At 31.8% G+C, this 11957-nt stretch overlaps 1 long non-coding RNA gene across 1 annotated transcript; it reads right to left on the reverse strand.

Moving 5' to 3' along the window:
- Positions 1-3923: 3923 nt before the first annotated feature.
- LOC121122263 (uncharacterized) lies at positions 3924-5917 on the reverse strand. The gene is made up of 3 exons (XR_005865761.2): positions 4688-5917; positions 4526-4630; positions 3924-4460 (listed from the first exon to the last, which is right to left on the reverse strand). It is a non-coding gene; the product is annotated as an uncharacterized lncRNA (long non-coding RNA).
- Positions 5918-11957: the final 6040 nt, after the last annotated feature.

Raw genomic sequence — 11957 nt, forward strand, 5'->3', positions numbered from 1 at the left:
TGCCTGGCTTCCCCAGCAATCGGTAAAATACTTCAGATTGAAAATTATAGCAAGCCCGATTACATCATGGTCTAAGCTTGTATTTCTATTATCCCTAGTTTGACTGAATTAATACCCTCCTTAACATTTAAAAAAACAAACAAAAAAAAAACAATAACAACAATTGTTTGTCTATTTTAATATCAAAACTATTATTTTCTTCTACGTTTTGCCCATCCCCAATGATAATATGCAATTCCAAACCTAGAGAAATGATTTTCAAGTCTTGTTGACTCTGATAGGGTAATAAGTAGTTAACAAATCAACTTCTTTCCTTTAGCGGATGTTGAATTATAATATACCTTTATACCCAGCTATAAAATAATACAGAATTGTGCCTTGACATTCGAGTGTAATGGGGCATGAGCGTTGTTTACTTAAATTAGTTTGTAAACAAAGCGACAGAGTGTGGCTCCACCTTGTGACAAAATAATACAACTCCCTCAATGATTATTTTAGAAAGATATTTATGAAGAGACAAAAACCATCGTTTTACTGCAATTTCAGATTGATCCTACTGTACTGCATTTCACACAGTTTTCGTCGTGCTTTCCAACTACCCGACCTTTGACTGCCTCCCCGAATCATGTTTGGTTTGTTTCGTCACATCCAACTGTTCCTTCTTCTGACATCACGTCTAATGATATTACAATTGATAATGGAGAATTAAGAGTTAATCGAAGTCGTGTTTCCTTATTTTTCTTTTATATTAATATTTATTATATTGGAGGTATTGATTATATCAGTTTTAAAAAATCTTGCTATTTTTCCCGCCTTGTTACTTTTCCCTCTTTTTTCATGCCATTTTTTCCTGACACCAGTGGCGATTTTGTAGAAGCTGTAACTGAATAAACAGTCGGGCTGTGATTCGGTCCGAGATCGAATTCCTTCTAATTCCTTCTTAAGTGATATTTTATTGACTGATATTACTGTTTTCATCACTAAGACATAAATATAAAGTGTATTTGGTTATCAGCTGTCGATATGTCTGCTTCTTTTCCCCCAATTAGTGTTCTGAACGTTGATTGGTTGAATTAGAATTTCCTTTTGTATTGAACAATAATTCCACAGTTGGGAAGAATTGGTTACTACTATTTGATTTTCGCCCTTTTTTCTGTTTCTTACAAATAAAGTAATGACTTGTCATAGGTATTAAGTTCTATTCAATGCAGGTATTAAGTCTATTTTTATCTTTAAATCCATTATATAGAGTTTCATCAAGATTTATTAGAAATTTGTCCATTTTATGAAGGGAATATATCAACTTTAAAAGCAAAATAGCGTCTTCCTCAATCTTCATGCATTTTATGACGTCAATGAAAACGCTCTATTGGCTAACTACCAACTGATTTTCAGTTTCTGTGATACAATAGAGCGTTTTCACGTTACGTCACAGTTTTCATATTGTCACTTTTGGGGTCCTAAACAACAAGTTTTATAACAATTAAAGCCCTTTTTTCGTTAATACTAAGGAAAATAGTGAACTATTGGATGTCAAAATTATACCAACAAATATGAAGATTTGAACTTTACTCTCTATCACAAATTTATCTTCAGATTGCTTAGTTGTATTATATATCTAACCCTTAAATGTATTAGAAATATGTTATCACATCGTTATACAATCTTATTTCCATGTTGTAGATAAAAGCTGACCATTACAATGAAAAAAATAAGGTTTTTTTCTCTAATGAAACTACTTTTCTCGTTCCTAATCGATCAAAAAAAAAAAAATCAGTTCTACAATTCTTGACCTTTGTAGTAATTTTCAGTACATATTACTTTGATTATATTCAAAAAAATTACTGTTTACCATTAGGATCAAGTAGTATTCAATGCAAGTAATAAGTCTTTTTTTATTTGATTGGAAATTTATCCATTTTATGTAATAAAAATATCAACTTTAAGACCCCAAAATGGGGTCTTCCTCAATTAATATGTAATTTACAACGTCAATGGAAATGCTTCATAAAGATGATCGACTGCGCTGATGCAAGGCACTAGTTTGGCAGCAAATCTTTCTGGGATTTTAAACGATAATTAAGACTGAAAACATATTCATTACTTAAGAATTCAAAATGTCCCCCTATAGCCTTAATTGCATCCTTTATACGCAGTTGGAATGCCTTACACACTCTGATGACATACTCATCAGACATGGCCATCCGACTCTTGCTCAATGGAGGCCTTCAGCTCAGTAGTATTTATGTGGGATAGCACATACTTTGGTCTCAATGACGCCACCAATTCGATAGTCAAGTGGGTTCAGATCTAGTGAGGAAGGAGGGCACAATGTTCAGGGCCAGAAATTGCCTAATTTCTCCATACGCCATGCTTGGGTTTTCTTTGACTTGGGGGGGGCAAAGTTATGCTGCTACACATAATTGCCCTGTGGATAATTCACTTCCATCCAGGGTTTATAGGTGTTCTTCATTACGTCCAAGAAACCTTATTAACGATGTTTAAGCAGCCCTTTTCAAAGAGGAACGTAGAAATTAATTTCCCATCTTAGGCCACGACGCTTAACATCATGACAGAGGCAGGATGCTTGGTTACATTGACATTTGGGACGTCCTCGTAACTGCCATCAGCCTCAAACTCCTTCTTGATTCTAAAAAAGTGGAACTGTTCAATTCACAAACAGGAACTCCCGCAAGGAGTAAATTAAGAACTCTACGTTTCTTCGACGACATCACGAAACGGACTTTGTTTACAAAAAAAAAAATGTCTTAAGACACTTCTTTCAAACAAATTATTTTCATTGGCCAACGTTAATTTGTCTGGAAGATTTTAAAGTTTTAATACATGCTACATTTTTTCTAACACACATTCTCACATCGTTATCTTTATTGTATCACGCAACCTTTCCTCCGAAAGAAACAGAAAAAAGGCCAAAGTCATCTGTTTGTTAGCCAAATACGTAAATCATACCAACTGCTATTTATATACTCGCAGACTACCACTGTCGTATTATTTCTTCATCATTTGTAAAATGAATAACATATGATTAAAATTTAAATAGTATTGCATTCGATACTGTATTATAATATTGTTTAGTAATATTTAATTAAAAGTGAAGTTATACATTAGTAATTGTGTATGATAGCCAAATTTTCTTCATAGAAAGAATAAAATGGCCAATATATTTATTATATAAACGACAAGGGATCAACAAGAAATTACATTCCTGTCCTTTAGGAAACGGACCATAAGTATCGAATAACTAGGGCTGGGCATCGAGCGAGTGTGTGTAAAAGGCGTGAGCAATGCTACTATTGACTAAAAGTTACGGGTTTGGAGGATAGAAAACCATGTGATGCTGGTATAAAAACGAAAATCTTCTATATTTCATATTATACTAGAAGAGGGAATATAAAAAGTTGATAAAATTTTTAAATTCAGGAATACCTGATTTACTTCGTGAAAATCATGAAAAAACTTCCAAATTTCTATATTACAGATTTATTAACAAATATTAATAAAAGTCGCTAATATGATATGCCATACAATGATTAGTCAAAAACTTATGATTATCACTTAACCCGTAGCAGTAGATTACTAGTAAATTTAGAGATTCCTTCTTCAGCCTCTCCAGTTTTTTAATGAATTCTTATATCGGGGGTTAGCTAAATAATGCACCATCCCTAGAACACCTTCAGGACGGACTGCAGTAGGATACCTAATCCGGTAAACTATTGCGAGGGCACCAAAAGCTAAAGTTATTTTTACATGTGCCCATACTGATTGTATGTTTTATATGAAGTGGAGCAATACATGTTTTTTTTTAATCAATTACTAGTAAATTTATAAATTAAAGTATTACAACGTATATTTATGATATTAAGTTAAATAAGTATGGTTAAAATAAAAAAACACAAATAAAAAACGATTAATTATAACGAAAAATATAATTAGAAATTTTAATGGTAGCACAGAAAGTGAAACAAATTAATAATAACAAACGACACTAACTATTACAAATGGTTTAAACAAATTATTAGGGACAAATGTAAATTATAAATATACAAAAATAATAAGACATTTTTATACAGAAAAAAATATACTAATTATGAGTAGAAATAAAATCCGTCTTTTTCCTTTCATACTTCAAATTCCATGTAAAATCCTCATTTTTGTCATCTTAAGTAATTTGTAAAGCTAAGAAAGGAAAAAGTAAATTAATATGTTCATTATTTAAAACGACTAATACTTATCTTAAATAAATTGCACTTCAACATGTTGGAATCCATGGAGCATACCCAATTCTTAACCCGAAGAAACTGATATTACACAAACTATTTGTACGCCATTTGAAGCTAAGACCCTCTTTGACACCATTTATGCTGTAGTTCTAGACCATATTACTGCAGTTATCTAACACCTTATGTCGGAGATTATGAACATTTAGCTATATGCTAATCCTAAATTTTAAGAAGTATTTGTTCAATTAATTTTTGAATATTTAAATATATCAATAATAACTTACCCAAGTCTTTACGCGAAGAAACTGATGTTAGACAAACTATTTGCACGCCATTTGAAGCTAAAATCCCCTTTGAGATCATTCATGCTGTTGTTTTTGACCATATTACTGTATTTAAGAATAAATATAATTTATTATTAAAAAAGTTATTTGATAAATACTTACTCTTACAAATCTAATATTTCAATATTTCATTTTATAATTAGCTTGGTCCTGACACTTTTTACTGATGAACAGGATCTTATTTTTGTATTAATGGCTCTCAATATGCTGAAAATCCTCTCTAAGTCACAATTTACAATAGGTGGGTTTCTGTAATTTGTGTCCTCAGAATTTGCTAGGTCTCGCAAATCGCTGTACGCTGGATTTTCATCTAAAAATGTATTTAATTTTGTTTTGAATGGCTCTAGCTTGATATCGACGCGTAAATGTTCGACAATAGTCAATCTAACAAGTAAAGGGAGTCTTCCTTCTAAAACGGTAATTACCTTGGTAATTGGGCTAAGATTATGATTGATTATTGTCAATTCTTCATCAATAAACTCATCATTTATAGTCTCCTTAGCTTTAACGACCGTTGCTGTTTTCTCATTTAGGTTGTTTAAATATTCCCTGATTACTTCGAAGCTATTGAAATAGTAATCAAATGCTTTCAACAAAGTTCCCTAGCTTGTGACGATAGGTACTTGAGGTAAGGGAATTTGGAAAGAAGCAGTAAAGTTCCGTTTTCTTAGCCTGGTATTCAAAAGCATTTTTTTAATTTCTGAAATGAGCTCGTTTGTCTTCGGGAATTCTTTACGTACAAGTTCAGCCACGTTATGGAGTCCATGAGCTACACAAATAATATGTTTCAATTGGGGTAGCTTCTTTTTGACTTCTTTTACATCCTTGTTGACAACCTCCATTAATCTATCTAGAATCCTTCTACTAGGGACGGTTCTATTAGCATGTTTATTCATAAACTTTGAGAAAATGAGGTTCTCCACGGTGAAAAAAGGTATATTAGAGGAAACTAGCGTCTTTAAGAGGTCGGTGTTAGAGTCGTCAGAATCATCATGAGTCAAATATTGTTGGTATGCATTCATATTCTTGATGTGGGACGAGGACATTAAGTGTCGACAAAATATTTTGTTGTTGTCCGGTAGGTAGCTCCAAATTTCATGGCCTCCATTAATTTCAATCCAGGTGTAGGGAGATTTAGCTAATTTTATTGTACAAAATTAGAAGTACTCGGCGAACACTAGATTCTTCGAGGAGATGTTAGCACAACAATAATTCGAGAAAGAATGAATAAATACGGGAAAAGGAAAATTCTACCAACTGTTTTCCTTTTCTAATCTCAAAACAGTAATTTATTTGACCAAACAGCCCAGCTTTAAGAATAACTTATTACTTAGTGCATTTAACAAAAAGAATAAATTATAAAATAGCCATGACGTATCAAGGGAGAAGAGGAACAGCTGACAACAAAATACAAAGGGTATTTATATGTTAGCGAGGTAACGCCTTGTATACAGCTGTATATAATTATAATTCGTTTACAATTTGTAACTAGTAGTGTAGGTACCAGCAGATCGTAGAAGTTGCAATCAAAAAAGGAGATGAATCATTATAAATGAGAATTTACAGTAGTACTTTTGAAAATATCATTAATAAAATGACTGAAACCCTATTATAATACAGTCGATTTATTATTTAATTGTTTTAATTTATGAATTAATTGATGAAAATAGTTAAAAGGTGAAAATCAAATATTCCAATTATTTTAATTACATACTTTTAGCTCACTTAAACTATGATTATTAATATAGTATATATGTATACTATAGATATTAATAATATTTGATTCATTTTAAAAATTGTGAAGAAATAATATGATTGTGATTGTATGGGAGTACATAAGAGAGATGTAGCAGTTGGTATGATTGACTTATTTGGATAACTACCAGATGATTTCGGCCTTTTTTTCTATTTCTTTTCGAAGGGAAGGTTTTGTGATAGAAAACAGGAGTGACTTTTTTAGATTGTGATCTGAACAGGCATTACAAAAAACCTTTTCAGGTGGGCAACAATAAAAATTTGCACGCAAAAGAATGCTTGGAATTTACAACCCTATGAATATAATGGTATAAAATATGACCTTAATGGGATCAAGATTTTATCTTGTTGTTAATCTGAAGTGTGAGTCTGTGTTTATTATTTTCCAAAAACGTCATCATTATTATTTATTTCTTGAAGAGAGAACATCCAAGTATAAAGTAATAACCAGTGCTTCTGTTCATGGAAAACAGAGAGTAACTCCGAGGTTTTGTTCGGGAGTTATAAGTATAACTCCTTGCTTGTATTCGGAGTGGAATTGAGGATTGACATTGGAGTAATTCCAGTCTATATCCCCTTCCTATTTATATAGGGAGTGGGATTTGTGTTTATTTCAATCCTCTCAATGCGACTTGCAGCTGGTCTAATTAAACATAATGACAACAAAGCTGCTCTCCTCCCAGACATTCTTCAAATTGTCAGGATTAGTGTTGGATCAGTCCTTATTTATTGGGCTCAGTCTAGTTTTAGGACCGGTCTTATCAGTCCTTCGGACTGCTGTTCTAGGAATGATTTAAAAACAAAAAGTAAAGTTGAGTGACGTCATCAAGGACCGAACTTTACCAGTTTTAGGACTGATATGCAGAACTTGGAAAAAGAACAACTACCCCCGTCCTTTAATCCCAAGCAAGTACCCGCCGTCCTTTTATCCTCTGAACCCTTTACCCCCCTTCCCCCATCCTTTTTATAATTATTATTGAGAAGTATAGTTAGTTGTGCTGTGTAGTTCGGGAACGATCAGTTCTTTTGAACGACTCTTTGTATTGAACGTACTGAACCGAATCAGTTACACGACTCATGCAGCATGAATGATTCGTTCGTTTATATCGTAAGTTTCCCATTTACAGAATATATCACTCAACTTCAATCAAATATTTCTATCTACTTTGACTTTTTTGTTAACTGATTATGAAATATGAATATACTCAAGTACTGCACGGTAGTTAATTAGCTTGATACTTTGAGTACACTCTAATTTGCTCTAATAAATGTTTTTTAAATATCCGTTTGAATCATTCTAAAAAATGGTAGAAAATTATTCATGTTGGAGGGGATGGGGGATATCTTAGAACTGATTCAGTGAACGAATCTTAAAAGGAATCAGCATTCCAGGCACTAATAGTTAATAAATGATAGAGGTACAAAGTCATAAATGAATTTTATGATTGTTTGGATCGGTTGTTGGGCAATGCAACTTTCAAGTTCGAATCAAAAAGTATTTGAATTTTATAAATCATCAAAATTTTAATAGTAAAATAAAAACATTTTTCAATGAATTGTTTCGCCATAGGCATGACATAATATAAGCTTCAATAAATATTTTTACTTAATCCTACGACAAACAATTGGCAAAAGATTGATTTTTAGTAGGTTATTTTATATTATGAATTTAGGGATCGATTTTTGAAGACATACGTCATGAAAAAAACAAGAGGGATTTTCGGATAACTTCTTAGATCCGGTGAAATAGAGTCATGATTATTAAAATAAATATTTAAATAGGTTAATTATATCTAATTTTTAATATACCTATGTATTATTCCAACATTACAAAAGTCAAATAGAATCATCCCAAATCTTCTCAAGTAATATCAACGGCATATTCATTATGAAAAATTTCAAAATACTGAGATAGATGCTTATCTCATATATGATGAGATATATTAAAACTCCATACAACGAGTATTGGACCCCCCCTGCCTGATTAGAACCTTTGAAGGTCCAAAGTATTAATTGAAAAATGTATTATCAATAAAAGTGGGGGATAGGATTCAAGACTTGCGACTTAACTTGAACTTAAGTTCATATTTTGAAGAATTTGCGACCACTCGACTTTGACTCTAACGTTAATTTTTACTGAGAAAAACACTATAAACGTTATATTATAATTATGTACTTGAAATGTCTGAAATTAGCTAGAAAGAAACCTGAGGACTCGATAAAAAGATTCAATGACTTGGACTTGTGAGCAAAGACTTAAAACTAAATTTGAAAGAGTAGTACAATGACTTTTTCCCACTTCTGATTATCACTGCATGCAAGACATAATCTAATTATTTCGTTCTCATATGCATGACTGTATTTCACAAAAAATGAGATAATTCTGTTTGATTTTCAATGTTGAAATAATACATCTTTTCAAAATGAGAGATAATTAACCTGTTTAAGTATATTTTTTTAGATTAATGACTCTATTTCATCGTATTTTTAAAGGAGTTTAAAAATTGTTTTTATTTTTATTTTGAGGATTTGATGGGGATACACATTATGCAACGTGACTTCTAAACATTGTTCCTCGTAAAGGGCTCAAGCAGAGACCTATAAGAAGATTACGTTGCAAGATTTCAGCGCCCCGTTGTGACAGATATCAAATGACCAAAAAAGAATTTAATACAATATATGAATACTAAAAAAATAATTTTATTGAGCTTAATTATTATTAAAAAAATGGAATAATTACTTTAATAATAATTTCTTTAACTTAATTAATTTCTCATACACATTCTTCGTCTTCTGAAAGTAGAAGAAGCTATTCTATTTTCTTTGATAATCGCAGTTTGCATTCGTAAATGATTGTGCATTCGTATACTAACATACTTAGACACAGTAAAAAATAAATTTCTATGACATTTTGCGACATTTAGACACGACTTAATTAATGGAACCGCTACTTAATTTATTGAGTTTACAATTTTTTATTTTTTTGAATTGATTTACATAAGATTTAAAAGAAGCCTCTATTTTTGCAAATCCTATGTAAATCAATTTTAGATTAATTGTACAACATATGGTTCCTCAACGAATCTTAACTGAAGTGAATTATCAATGGTTCTATTAGACCAAAGGCGGATTTTGGAATGTGAAGACTTGCAACTTAAAAATTTATATGGTTCGAATTAAATACCGAAGAGATGCGCATTTTTAAAGACTGAAACTTTCATTCTGCTTCCTAAATTTGGACATATTTATTCTTCAACTTCTTTTTTAATTCCTTTAATTCTGCTTCCTAAATTTGGACATATTTATCCTTCAACTTCTTTTTTAATTCCTTTAATTCTGCTTCATAGACTCCAAGTTGGATTTGGTATTTATTTCCTTGAGATGTTTTACCTCAGGATAAATATCTGTAATACAATATACAATTATTATTTTCTAACGATAAAGTAAATAATGCAAAAAAAAAAAAATATATATATATATCATTATAAGAAGTTTCATCTTCTATTGATGATGAAATTAGATTCATGTCCACTAAGTCTATTTCTCTATTTTCGGAAGTAGAAGGTTCCAAATAAGGAGTAAAGTATGTTGTATGATCCTGAAATTGTTGAATATTCTTTTACCTAAAATTTGAAATAAAAAAGTTGCTTGAGATTTTCTTAAATATTAAAATTTCTTAGCATCAGCATTGTTCTCCCGAATGAAAATGGGGTTGAGGAGTTTTTGTTAATCCTTGGAACTTTAGGTTTTAGATGTTTAAACAATGTTGAAATGGCTTGAGAGTTGGAATTCCTTATTTCTTCAGAATGTTTAGAGCACAATCTATAATTATTTTATGGTTTTAAAAGATTTCATTTCATTTTTAGGACCCATTGCCTTCCAAGGAATTGATCCCTTGGAGATGAAAAAAGTGTTATCCCCTCAGCTCAAGAACGATTCCCGTAATCCTCGGCACACGACTTGAGGGCATACCCGGGGTATTTTAAGAAAATATATAGAGTTGTAGAGTTCTTCACCTAAAATTTTGGGCCATGACTCAAACACATGAGGAAGTCAACTATCGTCAAAGCGGAAAAACCGGTGACGAAACTCTACTTATAGGTCTCTGGACTTAAGGGCCCTGGAATCCTTTAGCTCCTTCTATATTCAATAAAATCCTTCACTTAGTTTGGGACGAGCAAACTCAATGACTTTTACAATTTTGCTTGAATTAATTTAAAGGCTGGTAAGGACATATTTATAATACCCCTAGGATATATTGTTTTCAAATCAAAATAAAGTTCCTTCATTTGAGGTATTTATTTATTGTATCAAACATTTTTGAATGTTGCAAATCGTAGGAAATATTATATATATAATAGACGTCTGACATTGCATGTAACTAATAACAAAATTGAGTCTAGACAAAATCGACTCCCTCAAATGACAATGAAAGCAAGCCATTTTATGCCGCGCTCATGTTTTGAGGGAAATGATCAAATATTAGGATAAAGGTACATAATCACAGCCCAACAGTAAGTCCCAACACCAAATTATGTTCAAATTAATCATGGAATTTATTCCCCTCCCCCCCTCCCTTCCCTTAATATAATCTACATTATGTATCTTTTATTTAACAAATTGAATAATGAATGAAGAAAAGTATAAATATATCCCTTATTTTTCCGATAGATGGCTTTAATAGTGTGTATTTCGCGTTGAAAATGTGAATAGTGTTAATGGTCCAGATACTGTAACAACCAATCTCCAGCAATTTTAGTTTCGTAGATTCCGTTCTTGTAATTTTGATGTCCAAGATGCACTACTCTCAGGAAGTTTAATTGTCGAAAATGTGGATAAAATAATGGAAAGTGTCGAGTCCAACCGGCAGTTAAGCATGGTTTTGATTGCCAAGGAGATCAACATTAAGTGAAAAAAAAATTAAAAATAACGAATTTATTTTTATTACAAGTATTATGTATATTACGATCTACAATATCGTTTTTTAACACTGAAGATAAAGATGGAGCTAATTCAATATCCAATAAACATTTTTTTTAAATATGCAGTTCAAGAACTTTTTGAAACACTCTTCTTCTTTTATTAGCTTGAAGTTGGTTTTTCGCTTCCAAAAACAATTTTTTTAGCATAGAAGACTTCTAACGTATTTTGATTGGAAAAAAGTGCTGAGTAGGTGGTATTGGTCTAGTGGTTCTTGCAGCTCAACCGTTTCCGGTTCCTTAACTGCTAGAAAAGGAACGGACAAAGTCGAACTGAGATCGAAAGCCAGACTCGGTCTCGGTTCTTGTGCTTATTTTCGTTTTTTGTATTTTTGGTATATTTATAACTAGCTTTAATCAATCAGTCAACTTTCTTAGTTTTTTTCGTGCAATTCCACCGTTTTCTATGATTTTTTAACATCGCCAGTGTGATTAATTTATATCTGAGTTCCAAATAGCTAATATCTTCTTATGGATCTGGAAAAATGGTTTTCAGCACCAGATGGTCCAAATAAAAGTGGGGAGGGGTGGGCTAGATTATGGATCCAGGTCCGCTACTAAGCTTGTCGAGGTATTATAACATTCCTTGAGCCAGAGTTTCCCAAACTTTACCATGCAATGGGCCCTTCACTAATACC

Source organism: Lepeophtheirus salmonis, chromosome 7 (genome assembly GCF_016086655.4).
Source record: "Lepeophtheirus salmonis chromosome 7, UVic_Lsal_1.4, whole genome shotgun sequence".
Classification (NCBI taxonomy): Eukaryota; Metazoa; Arthropoda; class Copepoda; order Siphonostomatoida; family Caligidae; genus Lepeophtheirus; species Lepeophtheirus salmonis.